Consider the following 20,812-nt stretch of genomic DNA (forward strand, 5'->3'; position numbering starts at 1 on the left):
CATTTAAATCATATATTTCTAAAATTTATAATGAAACCTAGAAATCACCACTCTTGCAACTAGAAAAAGGCAAACAAGAGTATATGTGAAAAATATTTAATGAAGGGTACTTTATTATACCTGTCAAACTACAGAATCTAAATTAAAATCTGTCATATGTCAGTGCCAAATTAAGAGACTAATACCTACTAAAAGTTGTTTAAATTGCTTCTGTTTTCACTTATCTTCTCCTTCACCACTGTAAGACATCATCAGTAGTTACAGTCACCCTTCTGACCCTCCTGCAACCTTAAGACAACCCCATCCTACCAACCAACTCCCTAAATACTCACACCTCACCCTATCACCATAAAAGATAAAATAAAAATATTGATCCAAGGACCTTTTTGCTTCCTTAAACGACTCTATTGTTTTTTTAAAAAAAAGAGAGAGAATGACAAAAACACACAAGCTCATTACTGTGAGGGTCCCAAATATTCCACTCAACTGTCCTGCAAAGTGCTAGAAGAAACTTCTGTTGAAGGACTTGGGGAAAGGCAGGAACAAAGAGGTACTATCAAGCAGTCAATAATAATTTACTGAGCATTCCGAAAGTGTGAAATCCTGTGAGAGATCTATCGAAATATGGAAAATACAACAGGTTTCAGTGCCTTCACTACAGTGGATTACATGTACGTGCAACTACAGATGAGAAAGCATAATGAACAGCATTTGCGTTCAAAAAGTCTCATGATAGGGGAAGATAACAGAAAAAAGTAAAGAACATATTTGTAGTCCTGGTTTCTGTAGTGCTAAAAAGTTAAGAGGCAAAGGAAAGTTATACTAATTTAGCCATCTTAGCTGAATGATAGAAAATATGAACTTGACTGTTGGAGCAAAAGCGAGTAGACTCTGCAGTAATATGTTTTCCACAACAATAAGATCACTTTCCTCCTTCCAGCAAGAGAGTAAACTAATGATTTCAAACTGAAGTCCACAGACCAGTATTCTGGTGTTTATCTGAAAGCACTGCTTAGAAAAGAAACGGCCATATAAATTTCAACCAATTGAAGAACTGAACTATTTTAGGTGTTTTAAAGAATTTGCTTGAACAACAGATAAAACAGACTCACTAACTGAACTGACATCTGAAGGTTAAAGTTTTCAGCTAGGGGCCATGGCTCACACCTGTAATCCCAGCACTTTGGGAGGCTAAGGCAGGCAGATTGCCTGAGTCCAGGAGTTTGAGACCAGCCTGGGCTGGTGAAACCCTGTCTCAACTAAAAATACAAAACAATTAGCCAGGCGTGATGGCATACACCTATAGTCCCAGATACTCTGGAGGCTGAGGTGGGAGAATCAATCACCTGAGCCCAGGAGGCTGAGGCTGCAGTGAGCCAAGATCGTGCCACTATACTCCAGCCTCGGCAATCACAGTGAGACTGTCTCAAAAAAAAAAAACAAAAGAAAGTTTAAGTTTTTCTTGAAAACTATACTAAATCGATTTTATAAATTAAATCTTCTCATTTCATTGAGTATGTACTCAGTTTACTGAAACACACTGTTGGATTCGGAAAACCGAAAAAAGTACGTACCAGAGGCCAGGGCGAAGTGGCTCACGCCTATAATCCTAGCACTTTGGGAGGCCAAGGCGGGCGAATCACTTGAGGTCAGGAATTGGAGAGCAGCCTGACCAACATGGTGAAACCCTGTCTCTACTAAAAATACAAAAATTAGCCGGGCGTGGTGGCAGGGGCCTGTAATCCCAGCTATTTGGGAGTCTGAGGCAGGAGAATCGCTTGAACCTGGGAGGCGGAGGATGCAGTAAGCCGAGATCACGCCACTGCTCTCCAGCCTGGGTGACAGAGACTTGTCTCCAAAAAAAAGTACCAGAAACTAAAGCTATGATATGAAATTCATTATATTTCAAAGATGAGACATGAGATACCTGTTATTTCAACACTCCACTGAATACAAGCAAACAAAATGAAAGGGTAAGTCAATCTGATACCAGGTGTTCTTTTTGCTAAGAAGTCTATTTTAAATCTTACACCATGCATAAACCAACATTTAATTTACTTACACAAATGTAACATACATTGAGCAAAAATTTCAGAGAAAGCTCAATTTAGGTAAATACAAGGGTTCGACCCACCATTCCAGACAGTAAGCGTACGCCTAAGTGAGCAAGAGAGAGGCGACATGAATCTGCTGTTCCCATAACCTGCTGGCCAAGTCTCTCAGACTGAGGGTATTTAGCCACTCAGGAGTGATTCTGATAGGGCTGCCCCTAAGTACAAACCAACAACTCTGTGCTCAACAGAAGAGCAATGATCTGTTCTCATTCTAGAGGAAAAACGGACTGGTCTTGAACCCAAAAAGAACGTACTGGTTTGTGGTAAGGCATCTTCCCACAAACTCTGCATGGGTAACTGCCTACATGCTATTTTGCCTTGTACATTAACTTTACATCCTAATCCCCAAATAAGATGCAATTTCTTCTATATTCTGAAGACAGAATCATAAAATGGACTAGGTGGTTCAAACTACTAATCCCAAAGCATTTACAAAACCTCTCATAATTTCCAGGCAACCTAAACCAAGTAACCATTATCTAGTAATTTCAGTTTTTTAGTTCTGAAGATGCCACAGCCAGTTCTTCCAAGGAAGTACCAATGTCTGCAAAGTGCCATTTCTTTATTCTGTGGCTACCAACCGAACCCCTCACTGAAGCAGACTCTTCAGAAACTCCTCTGGCTCATGTTGGCCCCAAAGTTCATGATCTAGCTAAGAACAGTAGTAGTTTAGGGAAAGATAGAAGTAAACGAGGTAGGGCAGTTATGAGCAGTAAGTCTTTCCATGATTTTCCTATACTTAAAATTTATCACAGATATAAACACAACGCTGGGGTACTACAAAATTTCAAACGCTTCAAGTACTATTTACTTAAAAACCGATGAGATTTGTCAGTATTTGTGCTATGGTCTGAAGGTGTCCCTCAAAAACTCAGGTGTTGTCAATGTAACAGTATTAAGAGGTAGGGCCTTTCAGAGGTGATTAGACCATGAATGTTCCTTCCTTGTGAATGCCCTTATACCAGAGTCTGACTGAGGGAGTTGTTTCCAGCTTGCCCTTCCATCTTCCGCTATATGAGGACACAGTAAGAAGGCCTTCATGAGACGCAGGCACCTTGATCTTAAACTTCCCAGCCCCCAAAACTGCGAGAAATATATATATATATAATTTTTTTTTTTTTTTTTTGCTTTTTTTCCTTTTGTGAGACAGGGTCTCACTCTGTTGCCTGGGCTAGAGGGCAGTGGCATGATTTTGTCTCACTGCAAGCTCCACCTCCTGGGTTCAAGTGATTCTCCCACCTCAGCCTCCAAAGTAGCTGAGACCACAGGTGCACATCAACACACCCGGATAATTTTTGTATTTTTTGGTAGAGACGGGGTTTCACCATATTGGTCAGGCTGGTCTCGAACTCCTAACCTCAAGCGATCCACCCGCCTCAGCCTCCCAAAGTACTGGGATTACAGACGTGAGCCACTGCACCTGGCCAACTTTTATTCTTTATAAATTACCCAGTCTTGGCCAGGTGCGGTGGCTCACGCCTGTAATCCCAGCACTTTGGGAAGCCAAGGCACGCAGATAACCTGAGAGCAGGAGCTCAAGACCAGCCTGGCCAACATGGTGAAACCCTGTCTCTACTAAAAATACAAAATTAGCTAGGCATGGTGGTGGGCACCCGTAATCCCAGCTACTCGGGAGGCTGACGCAGGAAAATCACTTGAACCCAGGAGGCGGAGGTTGCAGTGGGCTGAGATCATGCCACTGCAGTCCTGCCTGGGCAAAAAGAGCGAAAGTCCATCTCAAAAATCAATCAATAAATAAATAATTTTAAAAATTACCCAGTCTCAGGCATTCTGTTATACCAGCACAAAACAGATGAAGACAATTTGTTTTACCAAAAGTAACCATCTACTGATTACTATAACATTACTTATCAAAAGCCCAGAGAAACTGGTTTTCTGAGTCTCTACTGACCTATGGAAATGATACAAAGAAATGACCAAGCACAGGGAAACTCATTATATAATTCCTACAGTTACCTTCCTGCTATTTGAGATTAATACCAAGACTTTTAGGGGAGGAAAAAGAATTTTACCCCATGTATCATCCTCTTATGTAAATTTCTGCAGCCAGTTTGAATTTCTCCCCAGAAAATGATTTTTTTTCTACCACATGGCAGGCTGCAAATTTTCTAAACTTTTATGTTCTGCTTCCCTTTTAAATATAAGTTCCAGTTTCAGGTCATTTATTTGCTTATAGGGCAAGTGAGCACAGGCTTTTAAGAAGCAGCCAGGCCACATCTTGAACACATCGCTGCTTTCAGAAATTTCTTCCACCAGATACCCTAAACATCTCAATTTTAAAGTTCAACAGCTCCCTAGAGCAGGAGCACAATGCTGCCAGTATCTATACTAACACATAGCAAGAGTGACCTTTACTCCGGTTCCCCAATAAGTTCCTCATCTTCATCTGAGACTTCATCTGCCTGGCCATCTCTGTCCATATCACCATCAGCATTTTGGTCAAAACCATTCAACAAGTCTCTAGGAAGTTCCAAACATTCCCTTATCTTCCTGTCTTATTCTGAGCCCTTCAAACTGTTCCAATCTCTGCCCATTACCCAGTCCAAAAGCTGCATCCACATTTTCAGGTATCTTTATTGCAATGCCCCACTTCTCTGGTATGAATTATGTATTAGTACATTCTCACATTGCTCTAAAGAGCTGAGGGTGGTTAATTTATAAAGAAAAGAGGTTTAATTTGTTTACAGTTCAGCAGTCTGTACAGGAAGCATGGCTGGGGAGGCCTCAGGAAACTTATCACAGTGGAAGGCAAAGGGGAAGCCAGTACATTATACATGTCTGGTGCTGGAGGAAGAGAGAGCGAACGGGGAGGTGCTACATACTTTTTAACAACCAGATCTCACGAGAACTCACTATCACAAGAACAGCAAGGGAAAAGTCTGCCCCCGTGATTCAATCACTTCCCACCAGACCCCTCCTCCAACTTTGGGGATTACAATTTGACACGTGATTTGGGTGGGGCCACAGAGCCAAACTATATCACCCCAGAACTTCCATATGGGAAAAGAAGAAAATGAGAGGGCCAGGATGAGTGGCGGAGATTAAGACCCTACAGACTCGAGGGTAGAAAAACACGACTTTTTCTTTGGTGTCTAGATTTAAAAGTTGGTATTTCCATTAGTACAGAATGTCTCTTTCTAGAGAATAAGAGAGTATCTCACTCTTTATTTGAATAGCCCGAATGGGTAAAAGACTAAGGCACCCAATAAGAAATTTGAAGAAATTTTCTTTTCTAGAAAATGTGTATAGTACAGCTGGCCAGTTACATGCTATTTGTGAATAACAAATCATACCAGACAAATGGTAAAAAAGAATTATTTCTTTAACTACAAGGGTACATTCTATAAGAAAAATTGGGTAAATTTGAACGCCAATTTACATCTGATTGTTTATAAAGGTAATTTATTCAGATACATCATAGTCCATTATAGCAAAAGCTTTTAGGTGCCATTATGCCCATAACGCAGAGACATAAACAAGGTAATAGGCTTATAATCAGCATTAGATGTTTTATGAATTGACTAACTTGATAAAGAATTTCAGAGAGATGCATATAACCACTGGATTAAATGCCAGCTAAGGAGAAGCATACCACCACCTGTGATGGTAATCAAACTCTCCAGAGAAATAGTTTCACCTGGATAACAGAAACCAAGTGCTTAGAATCCTAGCATTTGCACTAAAAAGAACCCTACAGGCAGCAGTAGCCTATTTTTTTTTTTGGAGACACAGTCTCACTCTGTCACACAGGCTGGAATGCAGTGGTGCAAACATGGCTCACTGCAGCCTCTACCTTCTAGGCTCAAGTGACCCTCTCACCTCACCCTCCCATGTAGCTGGGACTACAGGCACATGCCACCACATGCGGCTAGTTTTTTGTAGACATGGGGCCTCACTTTGTTGTCCAGGCTGGTCTTGAACTCCTGGGCTCAAGCAATCCTCCCACCTCAGCCGCTCAAAGTGCTGGGATTACTGGCGTGAGCCAATGCACTTGGCCATAAAAGCCTATTTTTTTAAGGCCCCACTAGCTGAGGGAACCTAGGCAAGTTATTTACTAATTACTTCATCTGCAAAATGAAGACATCCTCTCTGCAGGCACATACATGGTAGATACTCAATAAACACAAGTTGTTCATTATTTGTTCATCTCATTCATCTTACTATGAAGAAGAGATCCACAATAGCTACTTGCCAAGGAAATACAACTATTGTAATGGCAGAGCCTCACCCAAAGTCTACCACTCTTTGTACACCATCAAGCTATTGGTGGGATGTAGTCCTTCAAAAATATCTTCTTGGTCTGGCCCAATGGTTCATGCCTATAATCCCTGCACTCTGGCAGGCCAAGGTGAAAGGGTCACTTGAGCCCAGGAGTCTGAGACCAGCCTAGGCAAAGTGAGACCCTGTCTCTATTTTTCAAAAAGAATCTTTATAGCATAACTTGAGCTCTCTATTTCAGGCAAATATCCTCCAAAGAGGCAAAATTGCTTAAGGAATTAAGTGGGGCAATTCAACACTTTCTTCCTCTATGCCAGTTCAAGCAACATTTCCGCCATCTACAGGGCCTGCTCAATTACTCTAGAAAAGTATTTCCCAACCTTTTCTGATCCATAAATAATTTTCAAAGTAGCCCAATATGGGGTTTACAAATAAATTTGCCAATTTTGCTTGCATTATTAAATAATGTTAATATAACACATTTTAGATCAGAATTTTATGAATAAGGATTGTAGTTTTTTCCTATCTAATGGTAGATCAGCATACTGTTTAAAAAGTATAAAATTCTGACCAGATGCAGTGGCTCATGCCTGTAATCCCAGCACTTGGGGGACTCCAAGGTGGGATGTCACTTGAGCCCAGGAGTTCTAGACCAGCCCGGGCAACATGACAAAATCCCATCTCTACAAAAAACACAAAAATTAGCTGGGGGTGGTGGTGCATACCTGTAATCCCAGATACTTGAGAGGCTGAGGTGGGAGGATCACTTGAGCCCAGGAGGTCAAGGCTGCAGCAAGCCATCATTGTGCCACTGCACCTAGGTGACAGAGTGGGACTCTGTCGCAAAAAAAAAAAAAAAAAAAAAAGTATAAAGTTCATCTTATTATCAGCCTGGCCAACATGGTGAAATCCTGTCTCTACTAAAAATGCAAAAATTAGCCAGGTGTGGTGGTGCATACCTGTAATACCAGTTACTCGGGAGGCTGAGGCAGGAGAATCACTTGAACCCAGGAGGTGGAGGCTGCAGTAAGCCAAGACTGAGCCACTGCATTCCAGCCTGGGTGACAAAGCGAGACCCTGTCTCAAAAGAGGAAAAAAAAAAAGTTCACCCTATTAGAATCTTTTATAATATTCATAAGGACAAATTCTACTTTCCTATTTAACAAATGATGCATGGTATTAAGTTTTACATAATTAAAATGCATGATTTTCAATAAATTCAAAAGTAAAATATTTGGGGCCAATAAACATGAAGGATACTCAACATTGTTAATGCAAATCAAAACCACAATGAGATGGCACCTCACACCCATTATGTTGGCCACTACCAAAAAAAACAGAAAATAACAAGTGTTGGCAAGAATGCAGAGACATCAAAACCTTTGTGCACTGTGGGTGGAACTGTAAAAATTGTGCAGCCATTATGGAAAACAATACTGAGGTTACTCAAAAAATTAAAATAGAACTACCATATGATCCAGCAATCGCAATTCTGGATATACGGTTGTCCCACAGCATATGCAGAAGACTGGTTCCAAAAAATAGAAGACGAATAATTAAAAAAAAAAGAAGACGACGACGACGACGACGACGACTGATTCCAGGACCATCCGTATACATCCAAATTCACTCATACTCAAACTCCAAAATCTGATCTATGGAACCTGCATATACAAAAAGCCCACCCACCCTATACACAAGTTTCACATCCTACAAATAGTGTATTTTCTTTTTTCTTTTTTTTTTTTTGAGCAGGGTCTTGTTCTGTTGCCCCTGGCTGGAGTGCAATGGCATGAATAACAGCTCACTGCAGCCTCAACCTCCCGGGCTCAAGCAATCCTCCTGCCTCAGCCTCCTGAGTAGCTGAAACTACAGGCGCATGCCACCACACCTAGCTAATTTTTGTATTTTTTGTAGCGACGAGGTCTCACTATGTTGTCCAGGCTGGTCTCAAACTCCTGGCCTCAAATGATCCTCCCACCCTGGCCTTCCAAGTGCTGGGATTACAGGTATCAACCACCACACCCAGCCAAATAGTATATTTTCTATCTATGGCTGGTTGAAAAAAATCCACTTATAGATGGATCCACACAGTTCAAACCTGTGTTGTTCAATGGGCAACCATATATCCAAAAGAATTCAAAGCAAGATCTCAAAGAGATATCTGTACACCAACATTTATTGCATATTACTCTTGGCTAACCATGAAGAGAGAATCATCAAATCACCAAGCAACCCAAATGTCCACCAACGATAAAATGGATTTTAAAATGTGGTCTATACATACAACGAAATAATATATAGCCTTTAAAGAAAAGAAAAAAATTCTGTCACATGCTACAACATGGATGAACCTCAATGACATTATGCTAAGCAAAATAAGCTAATCACAAAGGGTCAAATACTGTTTAATCCCATGCATGTATCTAAAATAGTCAAAAATCATAGAAACAGAAAGTAGAAAGGTGGCTGCCAAGAATTTGGGGGAAGGGGGAAATGGGAATTAGTGCTCAATGGGTACAGAACTTCAGTTCTGCAAGATGAAAAAGTTCTGGAGATCTGTTGTGCAACAATGTGAATGTATTTTACACTACTGAACTTTACATGTTTAAATGGTAAACATGACAAATTTAATATGTGCTTTTTACAATCTTTTTAAAAAAGTAAAATGTTTTCATTTAGAAACTACATGTATATTAGGCACAGGGCAGGTTCTCAACAAATAGTAATTAGTTCTATTATGTGCAAATATATGGTAGGAACTCATATATCTACAAATAGAATACATGAAATTTCACTATAGGCTATGACATAAAAAATACAAAAGCTGCTTTAATTATGATTGAAATTCTTCCACTGTTTAAAAACAATTGACCGTCTATTTTCTTAGATTTTTGTGATTTGCTTAAAGCACTTCTTCAGTCTAGTCTTTAGTATCAAAAACTAAGGCACTAAAATAGATAAAGCAGTCATGACGTATTGTCTTTTTGATACCTTTTTTTTTAAACTTCCTGGAGACATCTTGATATACTATGTATTAATTTAGCCCATATAAATGCAGCTGAGGGATAAAGATCACTGGGATCTGATTCAAGCCTATAATCCCACAGCTTTGGGAGGACAAGGTGGCAGGACACCCCGGGCAACATATAAGACCCCATCTCTATAAAAAATAAAAAATAAAAAAATCAGCCAGACATCGTGTCTCATGTCTATTATTCCTAGCTACTTGGGAGGCTGAGATGGGAGGATCCCTTGAACCCAGAAGACTGAGGATGCAGTGAGCTATGATCACGCCACTACACTCCAGCCTGGGCAAGAGTGAAACCCTGGGTACAAAAAAAAAGAAAAAGAAAAAAAGAGGCCAGGCATGGTGGCTCACGCCTGTAATCCTAGCACTTTGCAAGGCCAAGGCGGGCGGATCACCTGAGGTCAGGAGTTCGAGACTGGTCAACATGGTGAAACCCCATCTCTACTAAAAATACAAAAATCGGCCAGGCGTAGTGGCGTGTGCCTGTAATCTCAGCTACCTGGGAGGCTGAGGCAGGAGAACTGCTGGAACCTGGGAGATAGAGGCTGCAACGAGCTGAGATTGTGCCACTCCACTCCAGCCTGGGTGACAGAGCGAGACTCTGTCTCAAAAAAAAAAAAAAAAGAAAGATCATCATAAGATCAATTTGCAGAATAATTTCATGCTCTTCATTGTTTTTTTTGTTGTTGTTTTTTGCCTCAGAGTTTCTCAAGCTTTCTGACTTTGATCAACAGTCTACCAAGGATATACATTAAAATTTTATAGTAATCAATATCATAACAGCAGCTAACATAGTACACTGGGTGAGGATGGTACTTAAATAATTATTTATTGAGTTGCTTACAGAAGAGAGGTCTCCAGTCCCAAATCAACTTCACAAATATTTTATTAGTACTTACAATGTACAAAAACCTTTTTCTAAGCTCTGCCCTACAGATAATAAAAAGGAGCTTAAAATGAAGGGAAGAAGGAGAGAGAAAAAGATAAAAGATTAATACACATGTTATGGTACTTCTAAGCAGGAAAGAAGATGCTTAATTTGGTTGGGATGGGAGAGGGGTGGTTTCAAGCCACAAGCTAAACAGCATCTTGAGATGCTAAAACACGGAAGATATTCCAGAAAGAGGACAGGTACAGAATCGCCACGTGAAATTTCCTGTAGACTAGTAAGAAAACAAAGAGATCAACAGGAGAAAAGTATAAGAAAACTACCAGAGCCAGGCACAGCGGCTCACGCCTGTAATCCCAGCACCTTGGGAGGCCAAGATGGGAGAATCGCTTGAGCTCAGGAGTCTGAGACCAACTTGGGCAACACGGTGAGAAACTCTGCCTCTAACAAAAATACAAAAAATTAGCTGGGCATGGTGGCATGTGCCTGTGGTCCCAGCTACTCGGGAGACTGAGGTGGGAGGATTGTTTCAGCCCAGGTGGAGGTTGCAGTGAGCCAAGATTGTGCCACTGCAATCCAGGTTGGGTGACAGAGCAAAACCCCGCCTCAAAGAAAAAAAAAAGAAAACTATCAGAGATAATACTAATTCAGAGAGTTTGGGCTGTTCTACAAACTACCTAAAATGCTACCTTCAGGAATTTCTTAACTTGAATCCACAGCCATGAGAAGGCTGAGGTGGGCAATGCCACAATCACCTACGGTGGTGGTAAACAACACCCAATGGAGGTCCGACAGCTTGCTTTATATATTTTTTTCTTTGTTAAACAGGAAAAGGAAAAGTTATGTATTACTTGTATATTGAAGAAAAACTAAAAATTTAATGTGGGGGCAATTTAGGTGTTGAGCAAAAGAACTGGTACTTTACAAAAACAAAATAGTGTACAGAAACCAAGTATATATACTCTGAGAAGCTTTCCTTTTCTATAATAAAAAAAAGTATGAGAGGCTGAGGCAGAAGAACGGCGTGAACCTGGGAAGCAGAGCTTGCAGTGAGCCAAGATCACGCTACCGCACTCCAGCGTGGGCGACAGAGCAAGACTCCATCTCAAAAATAAAAATAAAAATAAAAATAATTTACTCGATTGTCAAAGTAGGCAGACTAAGTCTGGCAATCATCATTTCTACATACCACATTCTAAGATCAAGGTCACTTTTTACTTTTAATATTCTCATTTATCCTTTGAAGAAGAAGTTTAAGATTTAACTCACTAATAAAAAGGTTTGAATTATGCAAAATGAAGAGAAATGCTAAATACAATCATTTTCAAAACTAGTTTAATTCAAAAAAAATTATCATGGCATACACCTAACAGTATATGAATAACATCCTTTTAGTTTACATGTTTCTGCAAATGCATAACATTTTGTTACACTAAATGACTCGTGAATTAAGGAAAATTTGTTTCACATAATTTATCTGATTATGCTTCCCATATTAAAGTTTTAACTTGATCTTTATATTAAAAATACATAAAATCAAACAAAAATGAATAAAATATTTGCAACACAATCTGACAGATAATGTGACTATGTACCCAGAACATACAAAGACCTCTTACCACTCAACCAGACAAGCCAATTTTTTAAAGGGGCAAAAGGCTTGAACCAAAAAAAGTATACAAATAGCCAATAAGCATATGAAAAGATGTTCCGACATCATTGATCATCTGAGAAACACAAACCCACAATGAGATACTTAATAATCATTTGATGGCCAAAATTTAAGACTGGCAACAGGAAGTGTCAATGAAAATGTGAAGAAACTGTAACTCCTGCACAGTTACAACTGTAACTTTCAATGTAAAATGGCACAACTATTTTGGAAAAGAGTTTTAACAGTTTCTTACAAAGTAAAATCAATATTTACCACTAAAACATACCCAGGAAAGACATACAAATGGTCATAGCAGCTTTATCAATAGCTAACAACAGTCCTATGTGTCCATCCATGGGTAAATGAATTTAAAAACTGTAGTATGTGCCTACAATGGATTATTAATTCAGAGAGTTTACTACAAGTCGGCTGCCATGGCTCATGCCTGTAATCCCAACACTCTGGGAGGCCAAGGCAGAATCATTTGAGCCCAGGAGTTGGAGACCATCCTGGGTGACACAGGAGGATCCCATCTCTACAAAAAAATATTAATAATAATGTTAGCTGGGCATGGTGGTACATGCCTGTGGTCCTAGCTACTTAGTAGGCTGAGGTAAGAGGTTCGATTGAGCCCAGGAGGTCAAGGTTGCAGTGAGTCGAGATCTCGCCTAAAACTACAAAAATTAGCTGGGTGTGGTGGCAGGCACCCATAATCCCAGCTACTCAGGAGACTGAGGCAGGAGAATTGCTTGAACCTAGGAGGCAGAGGTTGCAGTGAGCCGAGACCATACCACTGCACTCCAGCCTGGGTGGCAGAGCGAGACTCCATTTCGGGGGGCGGGGAAAAAAAAAGTTGAGGGAACGACTGTAAAGGAGCATGAAAGGACTCTGAGATGATGGCATCCGTTACAGATCTTGATCGAGGCAGCGGTGCAGGTGCATACATGTGTCAAAACTCCTCAAATCATACCCTTCAAATGTGTGCTTTTTATTGTATGTAAATTATACTTCATACAGTTGTTTTAACTAAAAATTAATATAATTTGACAACACCTATTAAAACTAGAAATGTTCATAATCTTGAAACAGCCAACTCTATAAAAAATTGTAACACAAATGCTCAAAGATACATAAGGATATTCACTTCTTTTCAGGAGAGAAAACAATGTCAATCACAATGGATTGGTTTGCTGCGTAATGCACATTCATAAACTGGAATACTATGCATCCCACTTACAAAAGAGGTACAGTCGGATGGCTTAGAGCAAGGCGCAGCAAACATTCTCTGCAAAGGGCCACATGGTAAGTATTTTAGGCTTGGCAGGCAGTATCAAATCTCCCTTATATATTCTTCAGGGAAGTGGGGTGATGCTGTTTTACAACTCTTTAAAATGTTCATGTTCTCAGCTTGCAGGCCTTACAAAAAATGATCCCTGACTGAGAGATCAGAACTTTGAAGCTAACGTGCCCAAATTAAAATCCTTCCTCTACCACTAACTAGTTGTTACCTAATCTCTCCATCTCTCTATATTATAGTATCTATATAATGACCAAGCATATAGTCAGCCCTAAAGGAATATCAATTATTTTTTAATAAAATAGATCTCTCTATATTAACCTTAAAAAAAAAGTCATGATAGAACCAAATAACTTGGTCCCATTTTTATAAAATATATGTAAAAATATACATTCATAAATTAATACATTTGAAAATTTGGGGAAGAATATACACCAAACTGTTAAAGGTAGGGAATGAAGTAACAGGGATCAATACGCTTTCATTTTATAAATGTCTAAATTGTTTCAGTACTTTAAACTGAACACATTTAATCAACAGACATTTCTGAATTGAAATAGATAAAACATGTGTGGTATCATTTTTGTAACTTACCAGTCCTAAGCACATAATTTTAACTTGAGAAGTGTTTGGTTCCATTAATGAGAAAGTACATCAACTCTTTAAAATAATATTGGCACAATAACTAAAAATCATTTATCGCTTTGTGCCAGGTACAGTTCTAAGGATTTCACATGTATCAATTCCTTTAATCTTCACAACCACCTTATCAGATGTTATCACTGTCCTCACCAATTTACAGAGAGGGATGCTCAGACATCAAGAGGATAACACTCCAGACACAAACTGGTAGCTCAAGGATCGGAACCCAAGAAACTGTCTCCAAAGACCACTCCCTTAGAACTCTACTCTCCTCCCCTCTCAAATGCATACTATTACCACTTGAGCTGAGAAAGAAATTCTCAAAGTTAACCTTTGGTCTGTCTAGGGTTTCACACGGTACCTTCCATCGAACTACAATTACGTGCTTTTAAATGTAACTTTCTGAATGATTCAAATAAGCTCATTCTTCTTGCAGCTGACATATCATTAATCATCCAGAAAGCCAGCAGATAACACAGAACAGATAATATGTGGAGTAGATAATATGGAGTCAAACAGAACTAAGTTTGGATCCCGATTGCAAATTCCCAACTGGATAATCCTGGGCAAATTCTTAACTCCTCCCCTGTAGACAGTTTCCTTCCGTTTCCTCATCTGTAAAGGTTTTCGGGGTGTGTTACTAAATTTTGTATTCTGGTAAGATATATAGATAGAGAGATAGATACAGATATATATAGTGTAAAATTTACCATTTGTAACCATTTTTAAGTGTACAATTCTGTGGCATTAAGTATATTCAAAATATTGTTCAACCATCACTATTATCCACCTCCAGAATTTTTTCATCATTCCAAACAGAAATTCCATATTCATTAAATAATAACTCCCAATTCACCTCTCCCCTCACAGCCCTGGTAACCTCTATTCAACTTTCTGTCTCCATAGAGTTGCCTCTTCTAACTACCTCATATAAATGAGATCATACAATTTTGTATTTTTGTACGAAAGGTTGTGTCTGGCTTATTTCACTCAGCATAGTACTCTCCAGGTCCACCCATGTATCAGAATTTCACTCCTTTTATGTCTGAAATATTTTGAAATGTTTTTATTTTTTTTTTGAAATGTCTTTCACTCCTTTTATGTTTTCATTGGTTTATATACCACATTTTGTTAATTCACCTGTTGATAGACACAGGGTGATTTTTACAAAAATTAAAAACAAGAGCTGGGTATGGTGGGTCACACCTACAATCCCAGCACTTCGGGAGGCTGAGGTAGGTGGATCTCTTGAGTTCAGGAGTTCAAGACCAGCCTGAGCAACATGGCAAACCCTCTCTCTACAAAAAATACAAAAATTAGCCAGGCGTGGTGGCATGCACCTGTAGTCTCAGCTACTTGGGAGGCTGAGGTGGGAGGATCGCTTGAGCCCAGGAGGCAGAGGTTGCAGTGAGCTGAGATCATGCATCTGCACTCCAGCCTGGGTAACAACCAGACCCTATCTCCAAAAAAAATTTTTTTTAATTTAAAAATGTTTAAAAAGTATCCAGGCTGGGCGTACAGTGGCTCATGCCTGTAACCCCAGCACTTTGGAAGACGAAGGCAGGTGGATCATCTGAGGTCAGTTCGAGACCAGCCTGGCCAACATGGTGAAACCCTGTCTCAACTAAAAATACAAAAATTAGCTGGGTGTGGTGGTGCGCGCCTGTAATTTCAGCTACTCAGGAGGCTGAGGCAGGAGAATCGCTTGAACCCAGGAGGCAGAGGTTGCAGTGAGCGGAGACTGTACCACTGCATTCCACCCTAGGCAACAAGAGTGAGATTTCATATCCAAAAAAAAAAAAAAAACACACACACACACAGCAGGGTGCGGTGGCTCATGCCTATAATCCCACCACTTTGGGAGGACGAGGCAGGTGAATCACTTGAGGTCAGAAGTTCCAGACCATCCTCGCCAACATGGTGAAACCCAGTCTCTACTAAAAATATAAAAATTAGCTGAGGCTGGGCATAGTGGCTCACGCCTGTAATCCTAGTACTTTGGGAGGCCAGGGCAGGTGGATTACCCGAGGTCGGGAGTTGGAGACCAGCTGGCCAACATGGTGAAATCCCATCTCTACTAAAAATACAAAAACTAGCCAGGCGTGGTGGTGCATGCCTGTAATCCCAGCTACTTGGGAGGCTGAGGCAGGAGAATCGTTTGAACCCAGGAGGTGGAGGTTGCAGTGAGCCAAGATGGCGCCACTGCACTCCAGCCTGGGTGACAGAGTGAGACTTCATCTCAAAAAAAAATTAAAAATAAATAAATAAATTAGCCAAGCGTGGTGGCACACACTTGTAGTCCCAGCTACTCAGAAGGCTGAGGCACAAGAATCACTTTCGAGACTCTGTCTCAAAAAAAAAAAGTGTCTGGGTCAGATACAGTGGCTCAGCCTGTCATCCCCATACTTTAGGAAACCAAGGCAGAAGGATTGCCTGGGGCCAGGAGTTTGAGATCAACGTGGGCAACGAAGCAGGATCCCATCTCTACAAAAAATAAAAAAATTAAATTAGCCAGCACAATGGTATGCACTGGTAGTACGTTGCTCAGGAGGATGAGACAGGAGGATCCCCAGAGCCCAGGAGTTCAAGGATGCAGTGAGCTATGATCTTGTTCTGTCTTGCTATTGTTAATGGAAAACAAGATCAATTATTAAGAAACTGCTAACCATATAATCTAAACACAAATTTGTCATATTTTCATACCAAGTAGTGGAACAGTGGCAAGATGTGGAATGGTGCAACCATCTTAGAAATATTACCAGCTGTAACTTTTGAGGTATCACTAAATTTGCTAATCCATATTTAAATCATTTTAAAAGAATGATGAAAAGCATCCCAATAAATGATTCAATTACACTGTCACATCCTTCAGTTTTAGCTCCAAAACCTACCTCAATTTACTCCAATAAAGAACTCATGAATTATAACAAAACAGCTTTTCAGTTAAAAGATCTACTACCCTCTCTCGCCCTTGCCCTTTTCCCTTCCTTGTATTTTTGTAAAGGGATCATCAATATTAACATTAAATCAAATTAAGCTGATACTATTACTAAATATCCAGATGATTCATCAAGTTCTCTCCAGTTGCCCGAGTGTAACAGTTGCATCTAAAAGATATCTAATTTTCAATACTACAGATTATAACTGGGAAAAACTTGGAACTTGTTCACCTTGACAATTATTTTTCTTTGTAATCATTCCCTATTAAAGAGGGAGAAAAACACCTCTCAAAGTTCCTCACATTAATACTAATATATCCTGTTCACTTTGCAAGTTCCTTAGTCAAATTATTTCCCTACATTTTTCATATTTCGTTAATTCATTCAACTATATTTAAAACCCCTATTCTCTAGCAACTACCAATGTAGGTGCTAGGTATACAAAGAAAAAAATAAGACAGAGCCTCTACCAGGAGGCACTTTGAGTGTAGGGAAGGGAGGGATGCATAAACAAGTGATTACAATACAATTGACTCATGCTACGATAAAATATGATCAAAGCCCTGTGGAAACACAAGAGTGTCTGGGAATTCAGGGAAGACCTCCAGAGGGTAAAGTATGTATCATCTGACCATGAACCTTTCTCTGAATTTAATGAATTGCTGCTCTTCACTTATGCTCTCCCCCGAAGATTTCACCTACTCGTATAGAATCTATCATGATTTACAGAAAATTTTTCATCTATACTGATATAAAGACTTCAAGGCTAATCCATAAATCATTGCTAATTAACCACAGAATACATTATATTGGAGGATTTGTCCTTGTTGGTTTTTAAAAAGCAGATCAACTTTCTCAATCACTGTTCATGTAAAGGGTAATACTGAAATAAATTCACAATCCTTGAGCACACTACCTCAAAAGCAGGAAGATATTCTGGGAAAATTCCAATAGGACTTGGAGAAATTTGCCTAAAATTTTTAAACGGCCAACATAAAGATATTCACTTATATTTATCTGTGCAAGGCAAAGCTAGGTATCAAAGTATCAGAACTTTTTCTAACTACACTAGATAAACAAGTGTGTTTTTTTTTTTAAGTCACTGCTACTTAAACTGACTAAATACATTCTGAGTTGTACCAGAAAATAATTTAAGATGAATTTTTAAACCAATTTCCCAAAGAGATGTTTTTCAAAATATCTCACGGCAAGTACAAAGAACAGTAATTATCAAATACAGAACACGCAAGGGCAAAGTTAGAAATTTTTATCCTAGGCTGGGCATGGTGGCTCACATCTGGATCAGCACTTTGGGAAGTGGAGGCGCGTAAATCACTTGAGGTCAGGAGTTCGAGATCAGCCTGGCCAATATGGTGAAACCCCGCCTCTGCTAAAAATACAAAAATTAGCCGGGTGTCGTGGTGCGTGCCTGTAGTTCCAGCTACTCGGGTGGTTGAGGCAGGGGAATTCCTTAAACCCAGGAGACAGAGATTGTAGTGAGCCCAGATAGGGCCATTGCACTCCAGCCTGGACGACAGAGCAAGGCTCCGTCTCAAAAAAAAAAAATTATCTTAAAATATCCGATTTTCTGCCAAATATCTGCATAACTAGCTCATCTCATAATGGACAAGATTATTAATAGGATTTTTTAATACAGAATTATTAGTAATTAATATAAACGTTATTTTTTTGTTATAATGTCTCAACACTTAGACCAGCACCTGGAATGCCTGTACAGTGGTGTCAACACTCTCCAAAATATATGTAATAAATTTATACTGCACTTATTTGTCTCCATTTTTAAGAAACCATAAGTTAGTAGATGCACATTAGATCTTTATCACATAGGACAGTGCAACCAGAAGAACGCCTATGTTTTTCTAACTTGTTTTCCTGGAATATACTCACTTTCCACAAAAACGAGAATTTAAGATGCAATGTTCCTGTTTCCGGGAAACCTTAAATATTACATAACCCAACACATCTCCAAAAAGAGAGAACAACATGCTTTATATCTATGACTAGAATCCTACCTATTCCTAACTTTAGAGACCATGAATAGAACATTAAAATATATCTTAAATACTTCTGTTTTCTTGCAAATAAAATTTACAAATAAACAAGTTAGGATTACACACTTGATCCGTATTCTTAAATATGAATTAGTTGCTAATGCTTATGAAGAGTAATAGAAAATAAACTCCAAAACCCCTAAAAGTATTGACTACATTCAACCGTGACTACATTCGTGTTTTTCAAAGGTTTATTAAATGCTGTTTTATGGTGACATCAAAACTCCACAAAATTAAGCTAATAACTTCCTTGAACCCTAAAAAGCAAGCCTTTAAGTAAACATCAAAGATACATTTTTATTTCCAAATGAATTTAAATGTTACAGATACTGTGTGATAAACAAAGGAAGTTTAACTGTGGACAGCACACGTTAAATTTCTTAGGCAACAAACATTTCTGCATCCAGTCTTTTCTGAATCACCAAAGCTATTGTTCACAGAAAACGAGACCAATTACTAAGAAACTGCTAACCATAGAATCTAAACACACATTTGTCATAGCCATTCTATTTTGATCACCTACTTCTACCACCTCATCCTCATTCAACCCGTCGGGATTTGGGAAATAATCTCTGGCTGAATGACAGTTGATTTCGTTAGCACCTGTCGCCATTCTCAGATGTATCACACAAGTTGGCCAAAACAGCTTGTAATGTTTAAGGATTACGATTCTTTAGAAAGTGGGAACTCACTAGGCGTTCACCAAGTTTTCCAAAAGATCGTGCTTCTCGATTCCTCCCGCTTTCAAAAAGTAACCCTGTGGCACAGATTTTTGGGGGCAGTGGAAGGGGATGTACACAATGAAGTGGGAATTCAACAGGAAGCCCTCCAAAAACACAATCAATAGAGAGCAGAACAGCTCGACTCTTCCCTCAAACTTAGCATAAAGCCAGACCAGGCGGCGAGGCAGCCCGCGACCGCCGGAGCTCAGGGGGATTTCGGGGTGCGTCCTGGGGAAACGTCAGAGGCGAAGCTACTCCGAGTTCCACGCCGCGAACGTCGTCCCGCGGTCGCCGCGGCCCCAGCCCGGGGTCAGCGCGCCCGGGATGGGGGCGTGCGCGGGGCTGGGGCCGAGCCCTGCCCACCCCGGCAGCGGCCCGCGCCTCCCCACGCCCCTCTCCCGCCCGCCGGCGGGCCCGGGTGTCATGCCCCTTCCCCTCGCGCCGAGACCTCCGGAGACACAGTCCGTCCTTTGTCTGAGTGCAGACTCGGCGGCTGGGTCCCACCAACTTGTGTCTGTCCCGTCCCACCCGGGCGCTCCCGCCGCGGCCGCGCCACACAAAGGAGACTTGAGGCTCGAGCTGCCACCCTGGACCGGGCACCGGAACGCCCCGACCCCGGCCCCGGCGCCCCGGCCAGGGCAGGCACCGGGAAAGCTGCCCCCCACACGCCCCCCGCCCCGCAGCTCCGGGGGTCCGCGCTGCCCCACTCGTAGGCTCCCGCTGGCCAGCCCTAAGCTCACAGCTCCTTCCGGGGAGGGGGGTCTCCCCTCACCCTCCACCCCCCGCACGCCTACAAACGCGGCGCCCGGGTGAGCCCCGTTTAGGCGATACCCGGGACCGGCACAGCAGCGGCGGGGAGGTCCTGCCGCCGCCGCCGCCGCCCGCTTCGCACTCCTGGAGCCCCACCGGCCGGGCCGCCCGCAGCGGCGCGTTACCTTCGTCCCGCGCGCCGGCTCGCGCTGTTCCCGCGCGTCGCCCCCGCGCGCCGCCGCCGCCGCCGCCGCCGCCGGGGCTCCACTGCCTTCTGTGTCCCACCGGGTGTCGGACGCGACCGGACCGAGCGCCAAACGCGGCAGTCCAATCGCCATCGCTTTTATTTGGCCCCCCCAACCCAATCAAGCACCGCCCCGATTGGCGGGACGCTAGGCGGGCGCCCGTCCAATCACAGGGCCCGCCGGGCTCGGAGGCGCCGAGCCAGCCCCACGCAGAGTGC

General features: G+C 41.3%; 1 protein-coding gene across 26 annotated transcripts in view; it reads right to left on the minus strand.

Moving 5' to 3' along the window:
* The window catches only part of EZH2 (enhancer of zeste 2 polycomb repressive complex 2 subunit), a 76,608-nt gene that overhangs the window by 54,889 nt on the left and 907 nt on the right, over positions 1 to 20,812 (minus strand). For 11 of the 26 annotated variants that reach the window (XM_074036227.1, XM_045388193.2, XM_074036220.1 and 8 more), the window contains exon 1: positions 20,535 to 20,670. The exons of 12 other annotated variants lie outside the window; for them this stretch is intronic. The gene's annotated coding sequence lies outside the window, so the exon portion shown is untranslated. Of the gene's footprint in view, positions 1 to 7,078; positions 7,191 to 20,534; positions 20,671 to 20,812 lie in introns of those variants that run through there. 3 more of the 26 variants (XM_074036222.1, XM_074036219.1, XM_065542712.1) reach the window with 1 other exon arrangement.

This window comes from Macaca fascicularis, chromosome 3 (genome assembly GCF_037993035.2).
Source record: "Macaca fascicularis isolate 582-1 chromosome 3, T2T-MFA8v1.1".
In the NCBI taxonomy this organism is placed as follows: Eukaryota; Metazoa; Chordata; class Mammalia; order Primates; family Cercopithecidae; genus Macaca; species Macaca fascicularis.